General features: G+C 36.4%; 1 long non-coding RNA gene across 1 annotated transcript in view; it reads right to left on the bottom strand.

The window, feature by feature from the left end:
* Positions 1 to 4,157: 4,157 nt before the first annotated feature.
* The window catches only part of LOC149175993 (uncharacterized), a 52,592-nt gene continuing 39,330 nt past the window's right edge, over positions 4,158 to 17,419 (bottom strand). Inside the window, exons 4-5 of the long non-coding RNA XR_016258589.1 lie at positions 10,010 to 10,089; positions 4,158 to 4,468 (exon numbers count right to left, since the gene is read on the bottom strand). This is a non-coding gene — a long non-coding RNA (uncharacterized LOC149175993). The remainder of the gene's footprint in view (positions 4,469 to 10,009; positions 10,090 to 17,419) is intronic.

Here is a 17,419-nt window from a genome sequence, read left to right as displayed (position 1 = left end):
TAAAATATTAGTAATGATTTTTCTAATTATTTATTTTAAAATAACCATTATTTTATTTCGACATTTTTTTAAGTAAATTTTGTTGTTTACCATATGATTTCAAAAGTTAAAGGGGTTCAACCATCAAATCACGTAGTTCATGCTTACCATTGTGACAAATTCACACCAAATATCAAACAAAATCGACACAGAAGTACCATAGGAAACAGTGAGAAATGTCTCACAGATGTACCGCGAAATTATTTAAGAGGTTGATTGCCAATTTCTGTGGCAACAAATTCAAAGGGTGGAAAAGACAACATGGAGGTAGCCGTTTTTTTTTTTAACAATGTACGACCGTTAGAGGAGCAAAGGGAGTGCGATATAAAGATTTTAAAATATTAAAAATTACTTACATTTTGATATTTGCGGGGAATGGAAATTTTAAAATAATAAAAATTATTTAAATTTTTTTCTAAAAGAATTTGTATTATTAAAAAAATCAGGTTATTAGGTCAAAATTTTCAGACTTTTTCCAACTAAAACTTCTCCAAAACACTCCCATTCCCAACATTCCATTATTCACTGTTTTTGTTTTGACTCTATTTGATTTCATGTTTTCTTTGGTAAAATGTGTTTTCCTTTTTTTCCAATACGAGGCCAGCCTGTTTTCTATTTCTGGCATATCTTTCTTTAACAAGTGAAATTTGGATTTATCCTCATTTGCCTGATTTGCCCAAAAGATGCTTTTTTAGCAAATAATTGTTGTGGATTCAGAAGGGATCCATTTTCCATGAGGGTTTGTTGCTTTTTTACTTTCGCTGAGTCCATAGGATCCTCATTGACATTTGTTATTTCCTCCTTGTTTTTTTTTCCACTGATGCAATTTCCTTGCCCACCTCTGCATCATTTTTGTCATTTGGTTCTTTCTTATTTTGAAGCACATCCTCTTTAAATAATGTATAGTGAATACCCTAAGCTTATTCTCACATTTGGGCCTTCTAGTTTTTTTCTGGTCTTTGCTATTCTCTAAATGCTTGGGGTAGTTTCTAATTACATGCCCTGTTTCATAGCATGCTCTACATCGGAAAGAAATATTCTCATAGTTGAGATTTTGGACCCAAACATAGTTTGGAGCGGTGGGATTAATCTCCAGATTAAAACCCTTATTTAAGTCTATCTCCACACGTATTTGGACAAAATTGGTCTTGAAAATTTTTCCCAACGCATTTTCAATAGAGGAAAATATGGGAAGATTCCAAAATTTCAAAGGGAAGGTTCCATAGCCTTACCCAAACTGGAGTCATAGAGTGGGAGTCTAAAGGTGCAGGCAAAGACTGACACTACCCCAAAACCACACCCAACTTCACAAGTGGCCTTCTTGTCATCTATGTTATCAAAAACCACCATGAAAAAACCCTGAGCGAAAGGGTACATATCTAATTCATCTATCAAAAGGGGCTTCCATGTCTCAAAAATCCATTTGTGTACATCAACCAGGGCTTCCATGTCTCAAAGATCCATTTTTGTACATCAACCCGCTGTGGCCAAAACCCATTAAACTTGCAAACCAAATCCTAATTTATTTTTTTACCACTATTAGCTCCCTCATCCACAGGAACATTGAGTGAAGGAATTTTTTGAACCACCAGAATACCAGAACCAAATTTCAACAATCAAACTGTAGTACTTGCTAGATCGACAGCCATACCTTCAAAAGAAACTATCCTTCAAATGGAACTATCTTTTCCACTGAATCATTAGAATTTGCCATTACATAAAAGATCCGCAAAAATTCATGCAAATTGAGCATAGAATGACTAGCCCTAGCTGTGAGGGTTTGTAGAGCTTCATCCATCCTTTCTCATTATTTTAAAATTTTAATTCAAGTATCGTGGTAATGTTTATTATGGAGTTTAATATTAAATAGTTATGTTGCTTTCATATTTTTTATTTTTTTTAACTTCATGGATAAGAATTTTGTACTAATAAAGACTAGATTTTGGGCCAAAATTTTCACAATAGCTCATTGAAATTTGGCCATAAATATTTTTAGTTAACCTTTCCTTAAAAAAACAACCAAGACACTTCTATTCTTAGATGTACAAAAGGCATACAACTGAAAACACGACAAAAAGCATGGCAGCATAAAAATGTTTTAAGATGAGAGATGGCCATCAAAAAAGACCTCCGAAAATTCTACGATCAATTGCGTCCATTTCTAGGAAATTCATCTTCATGAGTGACAAGTTGTCTTCTGAGACGCCACACTCAACCAATACCACCCGAACCAAACTATGAACTCTTGGTGATAATATTTTCCAGAGTTGTAACCCGAGCATTAAGAGAGAATCTCCTCCCATAACTTTCATAGAATTCTCCATGCCAATGAGGTGACACATAAGCTTTACTTCCATAAAAAGTTGCAATGGTTGGCATTGCCTTTCAACGAGGTTGTCGACTCTGCCTGGCATCCAACAAGACTTTATCAAAGTCTAGGAATTTGTGGAGCATTCTTCCATCGTTTCCAAATTCCTTGATCTAATTGCTACCACCAAACTTCTAGGTAAATCCATGTGCGCCCATGTACGCCCCAATGCATGGCGTACAAGGTTAATCAAACGAGATTTGAACCTCAAACCACATACTTCACAAAGACTTTATATCACAACAATCCCTAATTGAGTACAACAATCTCTAATTGAGTAATTAAGACAATATTAATACATTTTTTTTAAGTATCTTTATTATTAATCAAACGAGATTTGAACCTCAAACCACATACTTCACAAAGACCACGACAATCACTAATTGAGTAATTGAGACAAAATTAATACATTTTTTTAAAGTATCTTTATTAATATAATAATAAATGATGAAATAATAAATATGTTTTTATTTTTTTCCAAAAAAAATCATATGAAGTGGAAATCTACATATTTTTAGTAACTGCAAAATATTATATTTAGAAAAGTCTTTTGGTTAATTGTGAAAAGGAAAGACACACATTTTTAAAAAGCATAGTCTAACTTATAGACTAAACAACCTTTTTCAACAGAATCCGACAATACAATTTCAAGCAACAATGTGATTTTTTATATTTTAAAATACATTTTTGAATGCATAAATAAATTCGGTACCCTGAAAACCCCAAGGCACTTGAATTCTACAAATAAAACAATTTAAACTCAAGTTTTTTAAAAATTCTGCTCAATTTAAGTTAAAACTAATAAAAAAAAGATCGTGAATAAAGTAGTTTCATCTATAAATTAGACTATATCTTCTCAAAATCAAAAATTAACCTGAAACTTTGTAAACTTTGTATATATTTTTGTACATTCACTATTAAAACATCTACATACTCACTACTTCTCTTGCAATATTAATATTGGTTTTATAATTCAAATTACAATTTGTATATATTTTTATACATTCACTATTAAAACATCTACATTACTCACTGCTTCTCTTGCAATACTAATATTGGTTTTATAATTTAAATTACAATTTGTATATATTTTTATACATTCATATTAAAACATCTACATTACTCACTGCTTCTCTTGCAATACTAATATTGGTTTTATAATTCAAATTACAATTTTAATCATTTCCTCTATATATTAGATTACATCTTTTTAAAATAATTCAAATTACAATTTTAATCATTTTGTCCATAATTTTTTAAAATAATTCAGATTACATTTTAATCATTTCATCCATAAATTAAACTACACCTTTTTAATAATCTTATATATTTATCCACATTCACTATTAAAACATCTGCATTACTCACCGCTTCCCTTGCGATACTAATATTGGTTTTGCAATTCAAATTACATGTTTTGAATACTAATATTGGTTTTGCAATTCAAATTACAATTTTCATGTTTTGATTAGAGTGGCCTTTGTTAACATGCATATTAATAATATGGTTTTGCAATTCAAATTACATTTTTCATGTTTTGATTAGAGTGGTCTTTGTTAACATGCATATTAATAATATGTTTTATTAAGTACACATATGCATATGGTGCCGATGTTTGAGAAAATTCTATTTATATTAAAAACAAGGGTTGGCAGCGATAGTCCCTGCCTGTGAAAATGTAAAAGAAACATCTTGCAAGGATGTGAAGCGACTGCCCTTCAAACATAATGGAAGGTATTTGTGCTGCAATGACAAAATGGAAGAAAGTCAGGCCACTCCCTAACCATAAATCTATAGTCTAATCTCACAAACCCCTTTTAGGATGCACTGACTTGATCCAAAAATTAAGTCTTCAGGTGCTCCGAAGCACACATCTCCCATTAACAGCTGTGACTTGCCACTGATTCACATATTTGCGACAGCAATTTTCGCAATTGCTGGGCTCTAGCTTTAGAAAGCTGTATAACCAAGCTGGGATGCTAATCAGAGTATTGTGTGTCAAGGCAGATGAAGGTCTGTTCTTCGCAATGCATCCGAGAAGGTATTTGTACCCGGTTGTTCCTGCGAGGTACACAAGATTATTTGAAACCCCCTTAAAGTATGGTTAAAGTGTGATAATGAATGACGAGCAAAGAGGATTGTAATTAGTCCTACAACACATAACTCTCTAGGTTGAACAACAGCATTAGAGGGAAGCAGTAACTGTGAACTACTTCAGTTCCATAGGATTATATAAAAAGTTTATATATATATATATATATAATTTGATATTAAACAAGTATATATAGATAATAGCACACGGTACGAAATTTACAGAATCTAGAAATTAAACTAATCTCTTATGGAAACTAAATATCAAACCTGCAAAAGAATTCATACCTTAATGTCCCATTGCTTGCTGACATTTTTCCTCTTCAACTCCTAATGGATCTTTATAAATCCAACAGAACTTGTTGATTGAACTTGTAGATATCAACTTGTTGATTGAACTTGTAGATATCAATCAACACAGTCAACTTTGAAACATATACTTCAATAATTTTCTTCCAATTTTTAAAATCTGGCCTCTGTTGACATTACTAACTTCCTTCTTGCCTAAAATCTCTATGGTTTTGAGGACGCAGACGTTATATCGCATTCAATCAGCAGGGTTTCCTACAGGATATCGAAACTGATTATCATTCAGCATGAGACCATAAAAGTACAAAGTTTTTATAATGGATAGTAAGGAGGATATATAGAGAGAGGGGTGAACTCATTGACTCTGCATTTCTGCTATGTATCATTTGGCTTAGATGTCCTACCCTGTTCATTTTCCCTTCTATTTGTTTTGTTTTTTCTTTCTTTTTTAAAGCCCTGTTTTACATTCAGCTGTTATCAAAGAGTTGTTTAATAAAATATTGCTACTTTGTTTTACGTTCAGCAGTTATCAAAGAGTTATTAATAATATGTTGCTAACTTCTAAATTGTTTATTAAGTTTATAACAAGATATTTTAGACATTGCATGGTCGTTACCTTCATTAAGAGCGATATTCCTCAATGTTCATATAACATGTCAGGATCTGGCTCAGGGATTCACAAAACACGTGTAAATTGGAATATACATTAGATTGGAATTCCTCATATTAACGTTAGCAGCATTTTGATCATTTACATGAGATCGAAGAAGTTAGTTTACCATTCCATCAGTCGGGCCCTGCATAAACCGCCCATTGCTTATTCTGATCAGCTCTAGATGTGATGCAGAGAGAAACAATTCAAAGTAAGAATATTAAAGGGGAAATTACATAATATAGAAAAGAATACATATTGTCCAATTTCAAACATTTAGAAGACACTATTCTTGCCCATAAATCTATGCAGTCTATTAGTTCTCCAACTATTTGCTATTTTGGTGCCCAAGTTGCAATATCATCATCATCATTCAGAACCTATAAACAAGAAACCAAGCTTTTGGGTCACCATGCTTCTTTATTGAAGACAAAATATCGTCTACAAATGTCTCTTACCATTCACATACTGAATAGAATATCAGGCAGCCTATCTTTGTAAAAATCTTCACTAGTTTTTGGGTACTAGTATATTTTCCAGGCAAGTTCAATTCTACAAGTCTAGACTCGTGTATGCAAAGCTCGTTGTTCAAACACAAGTACAGATAATATATACCTCTTGGGAAGACTTGCCACCGTTAAAAGCAGTTATCATAGTTCAAATAGTCTCTCCGCTGAAACATTCATCCACAAAATAGCCAACCCTTTCTTAGTGTCTCTTACCATTCAAATACTGAATAGAATATCGGGCAGTCTGCCTTTGTAAAAAGCTTCACTAGTTTTTGGGTACCTGTATGTTTTGCAGATAACATATACCTCTTGGGAGGTCTTATGCCACTATTAAAGCAGTTAGCATATGTGAAATAGTCTGTCCCCTAAAACATTCATCCACAAAATAGCCAACCCTTTTTTAGTGTCGCAGTGATGCCTTCAACAAATATATCGAAAAAATGAGAAAATCTATTGACTGAAAGCTACCCATGAAGCCAAAGTTGTAGCATATTGCTCCTCGTCCAAAGGAATGACATGGTTTTACTGCATGTATTGGATCCACTCTGTTAACTTAGTATGGAAAATCTACACACAAATAATCATGAAGCAGTAAACTCAAGCAATCCTTACCACATATTTTACTGCATGTATTGCATCCACTATGTTAACTTAGATGGAAAATCTACGCACAAATAATCCTGAAGCAGTACACTCAAACAATTCTTACCACAGAAGCTGGAAACCAGAAAATGTATTACCTATTACCAAACACTGTTTGAAATTAAATCTGCATTGTGATTTTGGCATTCCATTTGATCAACATATAGAATTTTAAGCATCACACCCAAACAATAATCTTGAACAAATAAAATCCAGGGCTCTTCTTGCAAGATGTATGTAATCATTACGGTGTGATCTTTATTTACTAACGTTCAAGAACTCCACTCCAACAAATATGTCACAAATGCAATCAAGATCTTATGTTCTATTTTTCACATAAGCATTCTTTCTACAGGTTTATCCTTCAAAACAAGTATACTAAAAAATACTCATTACTCATTTCATAAAGTTCAAACTTTTCCGTTAGAAATCTCAGAAAATCTCGTGTAGAAATCAGAAACAATAGAGAAATCTAAAAAGTCAATCCAATTCATCAAATACACTTACATGTCTTCGTAATAGAAATTTTGGCCATGTCCAAATTTCAAACATAACAATCGAGCGCATGAACTCAATGAGTGTGTTCTAGTAAACCTGATTTGTTCCAAAATATGATTCCTGTTAGCATATGTCCAATGCCCAGGACAATGGCATTGAACGTTACTACAAAGAACAACGGCATTGTGCCTAGAGCATGCATATAAACGTAAAATAATCAATTACCAAATCTAAGTCTTCTTGGTGATATCCACAAACTGCTTGTCCTTATAGGACTTAAGGTTTTGAACGGCGACCTCATCAATTGGATCGATAAGGAACCATGCCTGAAAGATAAAATATGATATCCAGTAAGGCAACCACGAACCATGGGTACCCATAACAAAAGGTGACATTTCTCGCACTGGTCATGTTGTCTGCAGCAATATAATATATAGCGTTTTGGCTTTCTTTCATGCTATCAACGTAATTGTCCAGGCTAACTAACTCATCCTCATTAAACAATGAATAGAAGTGAAGAAGAGCGAATTTCTTGTGATTTGCATGGTCCTCATAAACTGAAGAGGTGAATCCGGACCAGGAGGACACGAAAGGTAAGAAACCTGAAAAGCCCACTAATGGCATGGCTTCTTCTTTACCTTCTATTGCACCATTTAAAGCAAGATCGATATACCAACCTATGATGGACATGCTGATTTAACGCAGTGTTCCACGTGGGATGCGTCTCCACGATCAGCTGTGCGCACCCCATGCACCTGGGAGGAGAGGATGTTTGGGGAAACGTTTCCCCACTTCCCCTTTTTGGGGAGACCCAAGAGGGGACATTAATGTTAAATTCTTAAAGTAAAAGTGGCATTCTCCTTTATCTTTCATTTTCATCCTTTTACTTAAATTTTTAACATTAATGTTTGAAAGTGGTTCCAACCTCATTGGATTTCATATGGAGAAAGTAGAATTTTTTATCTCACTCAAAATCCAGCAGACTTAACAATTTTTCACGAATTCAGGATTCGATGGATTGCAATGTTTCCATTGCATTTTGTCATGTACAAGGGTATGGAATTAATATTTAATCAAGAGCACCAAAACCTCTGTGTATTTTCGAGTAAATTTTAGACTCATCACTCCACTGTTTTTGAGTTTTAGCTATACCAATTTACTATTCCAGACTTTAGATTTCAGTATTCAGTATCTATCATAGTCTATTTTTCTTACTTTAGATTTCAGTATGCAGTATCTATCATAGTCTATTTTTCTTAGTACGAATTAGATTCTAGAATGATGAATGATGAATTTAAATTTTAAATCAATTTAGAATCTACGATGATGAATTTAATTTTTAAATCAATGCAGATTCTAGAATGGTGAATAATGAATAATGAAAAAGGATCAGAGTATTTTATTATTGAATCTTGTGGTCTATGAATGAATCATGTATGTATTAGTAAGGATGATGAGTATGGATCAATGTATTTCATTATTTAATTCAAATATGTATGTATTATTGTATTTATGCTTTCATTATAGAATATGAATTTGATATATATATATATATATAAGGAAAAAAATTATATACCCCAACGTCCCCCTACCCCCCCTAAATTTCCCTAAAATTTGATGGTACTCCCACACGTCCCCTTTGTGCGTCTCCCCATCCCGGAGTCTTGGTGGAACATTGATTTAATGCAAGATCGATATACCAACCTATGATGGACATGTTGATGCTGAAAATCTCAGTGATTGCTTCAACCAAATGGAGCTACTTTTCCGTGTCCAAGGATAAAAACATACATTGCTCAGCTGCAAATGATTTGCAATTTTTCTTGAGGCTTGAGATCTCACCATAAGGAATAAGAGCATTGGTGATTGAGATCTCAAGGTATTTCACCATATAGCTCTGAGCTATGCATTGATGAAAGGGTGGACCAATCCAATGTGAAGAACCTTGGGGTAGTGTTTCTTCTGCATACACATAGCCTTAGCTATCTAGTAACAAAGTTGAAGAACCTTAGGGTAGTGTTTCTCCTGCATATACATAGCCTTAGCTATATAGTAACAAAGCTAGAGAGTTACACACATTTGCTAAAATCTGTCGACACTTGTATTGCATGAAGTTTATTCTCTAGTTAGAACTTTTTTATATATATTATCATTATTTATTTTATATATGCTAGTTTTGCATGCAGTGCACATGCCCCCCTCTTAATGCTGAATGTTTGTGTTTTTTTCGCTGAGACTATGTTTATGCAAGACAAACACTACCCTAAGATTCTTCACCTTGGACTGGTCCACCGCTTCGTCAATGTAGAGCTATATGGTGAAATATTGTGTAACACCCCTTACGTTGAGACCCCTGTTTTTGTAAATATAAATGATGATTGTGTAATGCCAACATGGAGGATTGAAAATGGCTGGCTGAGACATCATGTAATTATAAAATAAAATAAATTTTAATTCGCTGGCCTCAGTGGGACAGATGGATCCATGGTCTAAGGGAGAGTTGCGAGTGGGTGGTCCGGTGTGAAAGAATGCCCCACCGCCAAACAATTAGAAACAAGATGATGGGGCAAAGGAGATGTCCACATCCTTCCTATTCACCCCACGACGTAAACACTGAAGATTGCTTGCAAGTAGAATGATAAACCACTTAGGTGCTTGTTGCAAGGCTAATAAACCACTAGGCAAGGTGACAATCACTAGGGTGCTTGTTGAAAGGGCTGATAAACCACCCAATGCTTGTCAAGTAAGCTGATAAATGCACAAGTGGTTGTGGCTGGAATACCCTCAAGGATCTTCCCGGGATCCAAGGCAGACCGTTTCAGATTAACTGCAACTAGCACAAAGAAGCATATACATACCTATATCAATGCATAATTAACAAAGTGGAAGAAGAGAGATTACCTTAGTCCTTGGTGTAGCCCTGTAAGGAGAACCCAATGTAGCAAAGTGGAAGACCCCTCTGCTAGCTCCTAGATCAACACCTACACATAAACAAGACAAAGAGTAATCCTACAACATATAAACTCTGATGATTAAAACATTAATACATAAAGATATGAAACAACATGCATCTAAGCTACTTATAAGTTATGGTATTGAATCAACATGTAAATAAACACTACATCAACACCATCAAGTAGACAACACAGCAACAGATCTATATTATTAGATTGAAGAAGAATAAATACAACCATCTTGGTTGGATCAAGCTTTCTCTAGTCCTCAAGCTCCTTTCTCTCTCTCTCAACCTCTTGGAAGCATAACAACTATATCTCATACAAAGTTTCAACAATCATTTGACAACCATTCGACCTCAATCACAATGCCCAAGCCTCCAATATATAGATGGTGAGAGGCTCATCCTTGCCAATTTTCTCATGAGTTCCATTGAGGCAAAAGCTAAGATGTTTCCCCGCTTTATTGCTCTTTCCCTTTCCATGAGACTCCGTTAGGAATAGCAATGTCCTTAGTTAGGTCGGAGGTAGATGCTTACTGCTATTCGGGCTGATATTTGAGTGAAAAGTGGAGTGTGAGTCAGTCCACCCACACTTTGACCTCCAAAATCTCACAAATCTGCTACCCTTTAGGAAAAATAGTGAGTTAACCTATCCTCTTCTTCCTGTATCAACCATTAAATAATTGTCGGGGATTTTTCAGTTCAAGAGCGATAAAAAGTCCAAAAAAAAAATGCTCATATCCTCTTTGTGCTAGTTTAACGAGCCCAAAGAAGTAGACTCCAGGTTTTTCATATTAATGAGCAAAAAAAATACCATAAAAAGAATGCTCATGCTTCTTCGTAGTAGTTTAACAAGCCCAAAGAAGGAGACTCGAGGCTTTTTCAGATTAACGAGCAAGAAAAATACCATAAAGAGAATGCTCATAACTTCTTGATCTCTTGCTCGTCAATAAGAGAGTCTATGTCAGGCATTTCCTCATGAGACCAAGTGAATACATCGCGGAATTCCTTGAAAAGGCAGGTGAAGCTTGCAATTTCCTTAGGATTGCAATCGGCTCCAATCTGAATATTTTCCACGATACCTATTTTCACTGAGATATCAATGAGCATCGTATTTGAAAGATTGCCCATGTTCCCTTCTGAGTCCAAAGTTTGGACAACCGTGTAACTAGAGGGAACTACCTCAAGTGGCTCAAAAGATATGATTTTTACAGGGGTCGCGTCCGAATCAGATATCGAAGCGCAATGGTGAGAGGTTTCCCAAGGTCACTCCTCTAAAGACAAGATCTATCGAATAGCTTCATCCGTAGGTAGACTTCATTGAGGAGATCATTAGAAGGAGACGTTATGGGAGGGGAGATGGTACCGTTGGTCGTAACCAAAGTGACTGAAGAATCTGACGCAGATTGAATGGCTTGGTAATCTAATTCAGCTGGTGAAAGCAACATTTGTTCTCCATAAGAGTCAATGTCAGAAGGGGCCGAGAGGATCTAGGGATTAGTTTGGTCATAAGGAATAGTGGAGACCTTAGAAACCATCTGTGGAACCTTTGACGACGAGAGGGGAAAGCAACCCATCAGGGAGGAACCCTTCAAAAGACCGGTACCAACATTGACGTAGGAGTCAGGTATACCACCCGATAAGGGTACGGTGCCACTAGGCAAAGGGGAGTAATCTGGGGTACAGAAGGACAACTAGTCTATTGTGACTATTCTCCCATCCAATGGAAAGAATATTAGGCAAAAAACTGAAGACACAATGGAGGTCATGGCATAAGACCAACTGTGGCCCAAAAGCAGATTATAGTTGAGATGACGATCTACGACTTCAATGTCCACCATTACCGTTTTCCCACTCAGAGTGATGGGGTAGCTGGCAAGGTATCCTTTTGGGATGAATGTATGGCCATCGAATGCTTTAAGGGAATTCGACAGCGGAGAGAGGGTTGGAGAACCCAAGGCAAACCAACATGAATTAGACATGACACAGGTCAAAGTGCCTTCGTCAATGACCATTCTATGGATAGATCTGCCTTTCGAAATAACCTACACCTGAAATGCAAGTTGGTGGGAAAGGTGAGGCTTACATTTCTCCATGTCAAATATTGCTAGCATGGAATCCTAAGGGTCAACCCCACCAATGGCCGAAAGCAAAGCTTTCCGTTGTGTTGGACAAGTTTGCAATACTTCGAGTGCAGATATAGTTAACGGTGCTTGCAATAAATCTTCTACAATACTGTAGTTCTGGGTGTTGATTTGGGGTAGCATCAGATGTGCTCAAGGCCTCAAATTTTGCAGGGAGGCTTGAGCATATGTATTCCAAAGAACCCAAAAAACATTTTGGGAAATTCCACCGAGAAGTGATTTTATTAAAATAATTAATACTTTTAATGGGGTTCCTAAGGCTAAACTTAGAAAAATTAAAATATTAATGAGTATTAATCTAATGAGGGATGAAACTTACAGAAAAAGCCACCGATCAAGCCAAACTGATCTGAGCCTTTAATTATGATTTAATCCAAGTTATATGGGATCATCAACCATATCAGGCTCAGGTGCAGACAGACCATCCAGAATATCCAGTGATCATTCTCTTCCTTAGGAGGAGGAGGTAGAGGAAGATCTCTTGCTTTTCCATGTTGGTGAGCAATAACGGGAACAATTTTGTAACAAGCTCTTATGAATTTTATTTTTTAGATCATTGCACCTAGAAAGACTAAATCATATGATATTAGATTTATTAATAGATTCTTGGATGAAAATCTCTTATTTCATTATCATTGCCTTCAAGAATCATTCGTTCATAAATTGACTTGCTTTATTTTCATGGGACCTATAAAAAACGAGTGTCTACTTGCAATAAAACATGAAATCATGGAAGAAAAGAGGTGATCAGGTTCTTCTACTCTAAGACGTATCAAAAAAAAAATAACAATTAGTTACTCTGTAAAAAAATCCACTGAAAAAAATAACAAAGTAAAATTAATTTATTACCTGCGGGAGAGGGATGGCCAACCATACTAACCAGCAATGTTTTAATCATAAATTATTTATTTTTCATCCGATTTGAATGATTCTAAATCCAAATGAAAGTGAATTCAGAGGGATATCTCCAATAGAAATAGTTTTTAAAAATTCCATGTTATGTTATGTCAAACATGATCAAAATGACCTGCATAAGAGAGTTGTTTTCTATTTTCCACTTTCCCAGAATCCTGTAAAGTATCTCGAAGCCAAAGTGGTCTCTTCTTGGAGGGAGGATCACTGGGAGGACGATCTAACAGATCCATGGGCTCTATTGGATCATCAACCATATCAGGCTCAGGTGCAGACGGACCATCCAGAATATCCCAGTCATCATTCTCTTCCTTGGGAGTAGGAGGTGGAGGAAGATCTCTTGCTTTTCCAAGAGCTGCATCTTCATCAAATGTTACATCCCTACTAATTTCAACCTTCCTCTGACTAGGAATATAAATTCTATATGCTTTAGAATTTTCACAATAACCCACAAATGTACCTTTTCTGCCAGTAGCTTCTAGTTTGTTCCTTTTGTCTTTCGGCACATGAAAATATACTAGGCATCCAAATACATGAAGATGGTTGATATCAGGCTTAGTTCCTGTGAATATTTCTTCAGGAGTCTTGTTTTCCAATGCTTGATGAGGCACCCTGTTCTAAACATATACCGCAATAGATGTAGCTTTTTCCCAAAAGAACTTTGACACCTTTTGATCATGGAGCATAACATGTGCAACTTCTAATATAGACCTGTACTTTCTTTCGGCTAGACCATTTTGTTCAGAAGTATATGGCACAATCATTTCCTTCTTGATTTTGTCTTTCTTGCAAAATGCTATGAATTATTTTGACATGTATTCTCCTCCATTGTCAGACCTGAGGACTTTGATTCTCTTTCCTGATTGATTTTCGATCAATGTTTTGAATTCCTTGAATGTTTCAAAAGCTTCATCCTTGTGCTTAAGATAGAATATCCATGTCTTTCTTTCGAAGTCGTCAATAAAGGTTATGTAGTAGAGATGACCACCAACAGAATGTACAGGGATCAGACCTGAAGGATGCCACAAGTTTTGTTCTTACTGGAGGGAAATGGTCCCCTTGTTTTCTTTCCACTTGCACAACCTGGACAAACTCCATCATGATGACCCTGAACATCAGGAATACAAGAGAAAAATTTCTTCAATTTCGGAAGTGCATCATAGTGAAGATGAGCCAGTCTGCGGTGCCATAATTCGCTCAAGTGATTGGTATTATGAACCAATGCAAAGAGAGGTCTTCTAGTGACCCTATAGAGTCCTTCAAATCTTGATCCTAGTGTGAAGGCATCTCGCATAGATGAATCAGCAGGCCAAGTTAGAACTTTACCTTTGATGAAGGCAACCCTCATCCCTTTGTCTTCCAATGCAGATACAGATACCAAATTCTTCATTAATCCTGGTACATACATGACATCATGCAGTAGAACTAATTCCCCAAAATTTAGCTGAAATTTGACGGACCCAAAACCTTTCACAGGATGAGTAGAATTGTCTCCAAGAATGATCTTTAGCATAGTCTCCCTCTCTACTAGAAGAAAGAGGACTTCTTTATAACCAAAGAAATGATGAGTGACCCCACTATCAACCAACCAACTATCCTACAAATCCGGTGGAGAAAAACTAGGAGCAGAAATGAGATTGTATTCAAATTTATTTACAGCATTACTTTCATACTTGTGAGCCCTTGGCTTCTTTTGAGGAGGATGATTTTCTTCACAATCGCTTGAGGAGTCTCTTCGTCTTATAGCATCTCTTCTGTCACATTTATTTCTTTGATTGTCTTTTCTTCTTTTGTTATTGTAGTTGCCTCTAGTGTTCTAGCGTGGCCTCTTTCCTTTCTCAAGACAGTCTTGTGCATAATGACCTTTCGTATGACAATTGAAGCATTCAATATGAGATGTTGATTTGTCATTCCTTCTTTTTTTATTTTGAGAAGAAGGCTTCCTTAATGAACCTCTTATTGTCTTCTTTCTTTTGCCATGAGTGATTTATGCAGCGGGTCTCCCTCTTCATGCTTTCGAATCCTTCCTCTTGATATCATTCTAGATTCTTCTTGAGTGATTTTTCCAACAATCTCATCATATGACAGAAGGACATTGTTGTTGCTGATAATGGTAATGAAGGTTTCCCAAATAGAGGGGAGATCTCTAAAAGTCACTACTACAAGCTCCCTATCAGATATATTTTCTCCAACCCTCTGCAATTGATCTCTAAGACGAGAGATCCTCATAATGTAAGATTGAACAACTTCCCCTTTGTTCATCTTGACTTCCTTGAGTTGATCTTTCAAGGTGATGATCTCATTTAGGTTGTTGACTTCATACATGTCAATTATCTTGTCATACATATCTTTAGACTTTCTTAAATTCCCAACATAAGCAAGTAAATGATCTTGTAAACCATCAGTTATAATTTGCTTTTTAGACTCACCTTTCTTGTCCCTATTCTTTAGAGAAGCAGAAGCATTTTCTGGAGGCTCGGGCATCCTTCCTTGAATGTAAACATAAGCAAGTAAATGATCTTGTAAACCATCAACTATAATTTGCTTTGCTTTAGACTCACCTTTCTTGTACCTGTTCTTGAGAGAAGCAGAAGCATTTTCTAGAGGCTTAGGCATCCTTCCTTGAATGTATTCCAGCACATCATTGTTGTCAGCTATGATCTCTAATCTGACTTTCCATGCGGCAAAGTTTGATGCATCACCCAACTTTTCATGCTCCTTGAAGGTAGAGGAGAACATCTTGGCCTTGATTAGGCAATCTGCTTTCTAAAGGAGAAAGCTTCAAAGCTTGTCTTCTCCTAGGCTTGACTTTCACCTTAGCTCTGATTCCATGTCAAATCTTTTGATTGTTTAATGTTGTATTAATTACTTTAACCCAAATTTATCTTTTCATTAACAGTGCATCCAATTATTCGTAGTATAATCAATCATAAACGTAATTGAAGAAAGAACAATATATGCAATGATAAAGAAGACAACACAACCATAAGAGACAACATATTAGTCCAAGACCAGGGAAAAACCCCACAAGGGGGAAACCCTTTCAAATCTTCATCTTTAGTAGATTGTCAAAAAACGATTTCAGCAGTGAGTACAATGAGCCCAATACATATGATTTGCAGCGGAAAACAATAAATCAGATATGCAAATCTGTTTTAACAACAGAGAAACTCAGATCTACCAAATCATTGAAGCTCACTGAAGCCAAGATGTCAAAACCCTAGATTTGAACTGCGTCGCCCTCATCAACACTGTCTGCGGGCGACTGAAACTTCAAGGCCGCTCTCATGAATACAGTATGCGAGCAACTGTAACTGCAAATTCGCTCCCAGGAGGTCTCTATGCGTGCGAATTTGGCACTGAATTGCAAAGACCCAAAGTCACTCGCTTGTTGAGTTGTGTGAGCAACCGACAAGCCAAAGTTGCACCCTGGTCGTGTTGTACGAGCGACTGAGATGACAGGGTTGCTCCCAGGGCTACCTGGTGCAAGCAACTGGGGACCGGATCCTTCCGATCTACCTCTGAACCTAGAGTCGCTCTCATTGAACTGTCTCCGAGAGACCAAAGAGCCAAAGTCGCTCTCTTCCCTAACCTGTGCCTGCAACCAAAGACGAAAAACTTATGTTTTGGGCCAGCAACTGAGATCTAGAAAACCCTAACCTAGAGTGAACCTCTTGCCTGTACTTTCGGACCCAATGCGAACTTTTGTCGATGAACTTGTGCAAGCCAAAACAAAATAGAAGAATAGAAACATGCCTTGATCGAGTGTGTTCAAATGAGCTTGAGGTCGCTTCCTTTTATAGGCTTTCTTGAGGGTTTACTTGGGGTTGAGGTTGACCCAAGTGGTTAGGGCCGACCCATTCCATAATAAATGAAGGAATAAAATAATTCAAAACTTGACTTTCGCTTAACCGAATCGGGTGATCTTTAGGTCGATTTTGATCCTCTCGCAAAGAGGAATTTAATGCAAGAATCATATTGGTCAGCTGAGTTGTCCAATGTGGAATTTGACCCTAGTTCCCAAATTAACATGCAAGAGGGAATTGGCTTCCGAATTTGAGATGAAGTACCTAGGACAGATGCACTACTTCCTAGGACTGGAGGTCTGGCAAAATCCAAGTGATATTTTCCTTTATCAAGGAAAATACATTGTGAAGTTGCTTGAGAGATGTGGGATGGTGGATTGCAAGTCCGTATCTACTCCGATGGAACTCAACTTCAAGAAGCTATGTGGAAGTGTTGTTGGGCTCAAATTAGCGAACTCTTCCGAGTATCGTCAACTTGTGGGGGGCCTAATGT

The sequence above is a fragment of the Pinus tabuliformis genome, chromosome 4_1, assembly GCF_031772625.1.
Source record: "Pinus tabuliformis cultivar Carrire ecotype Pingquan chromosome 4_1, CPIR1, whole genome shotgun sequence".
NCBI classification, from domain to species: domain Eukaryota; kingdom Viridiplantae; phylum Streptophyta; class Pinopsida; order Pinales; family Pinaceae; genus Pinus; species Pinus tabuliformis.
Note: the sequence above shows the minus strand (reverse complement) of the source record. Positions and strands in the feature narration are given on the sequence as shown.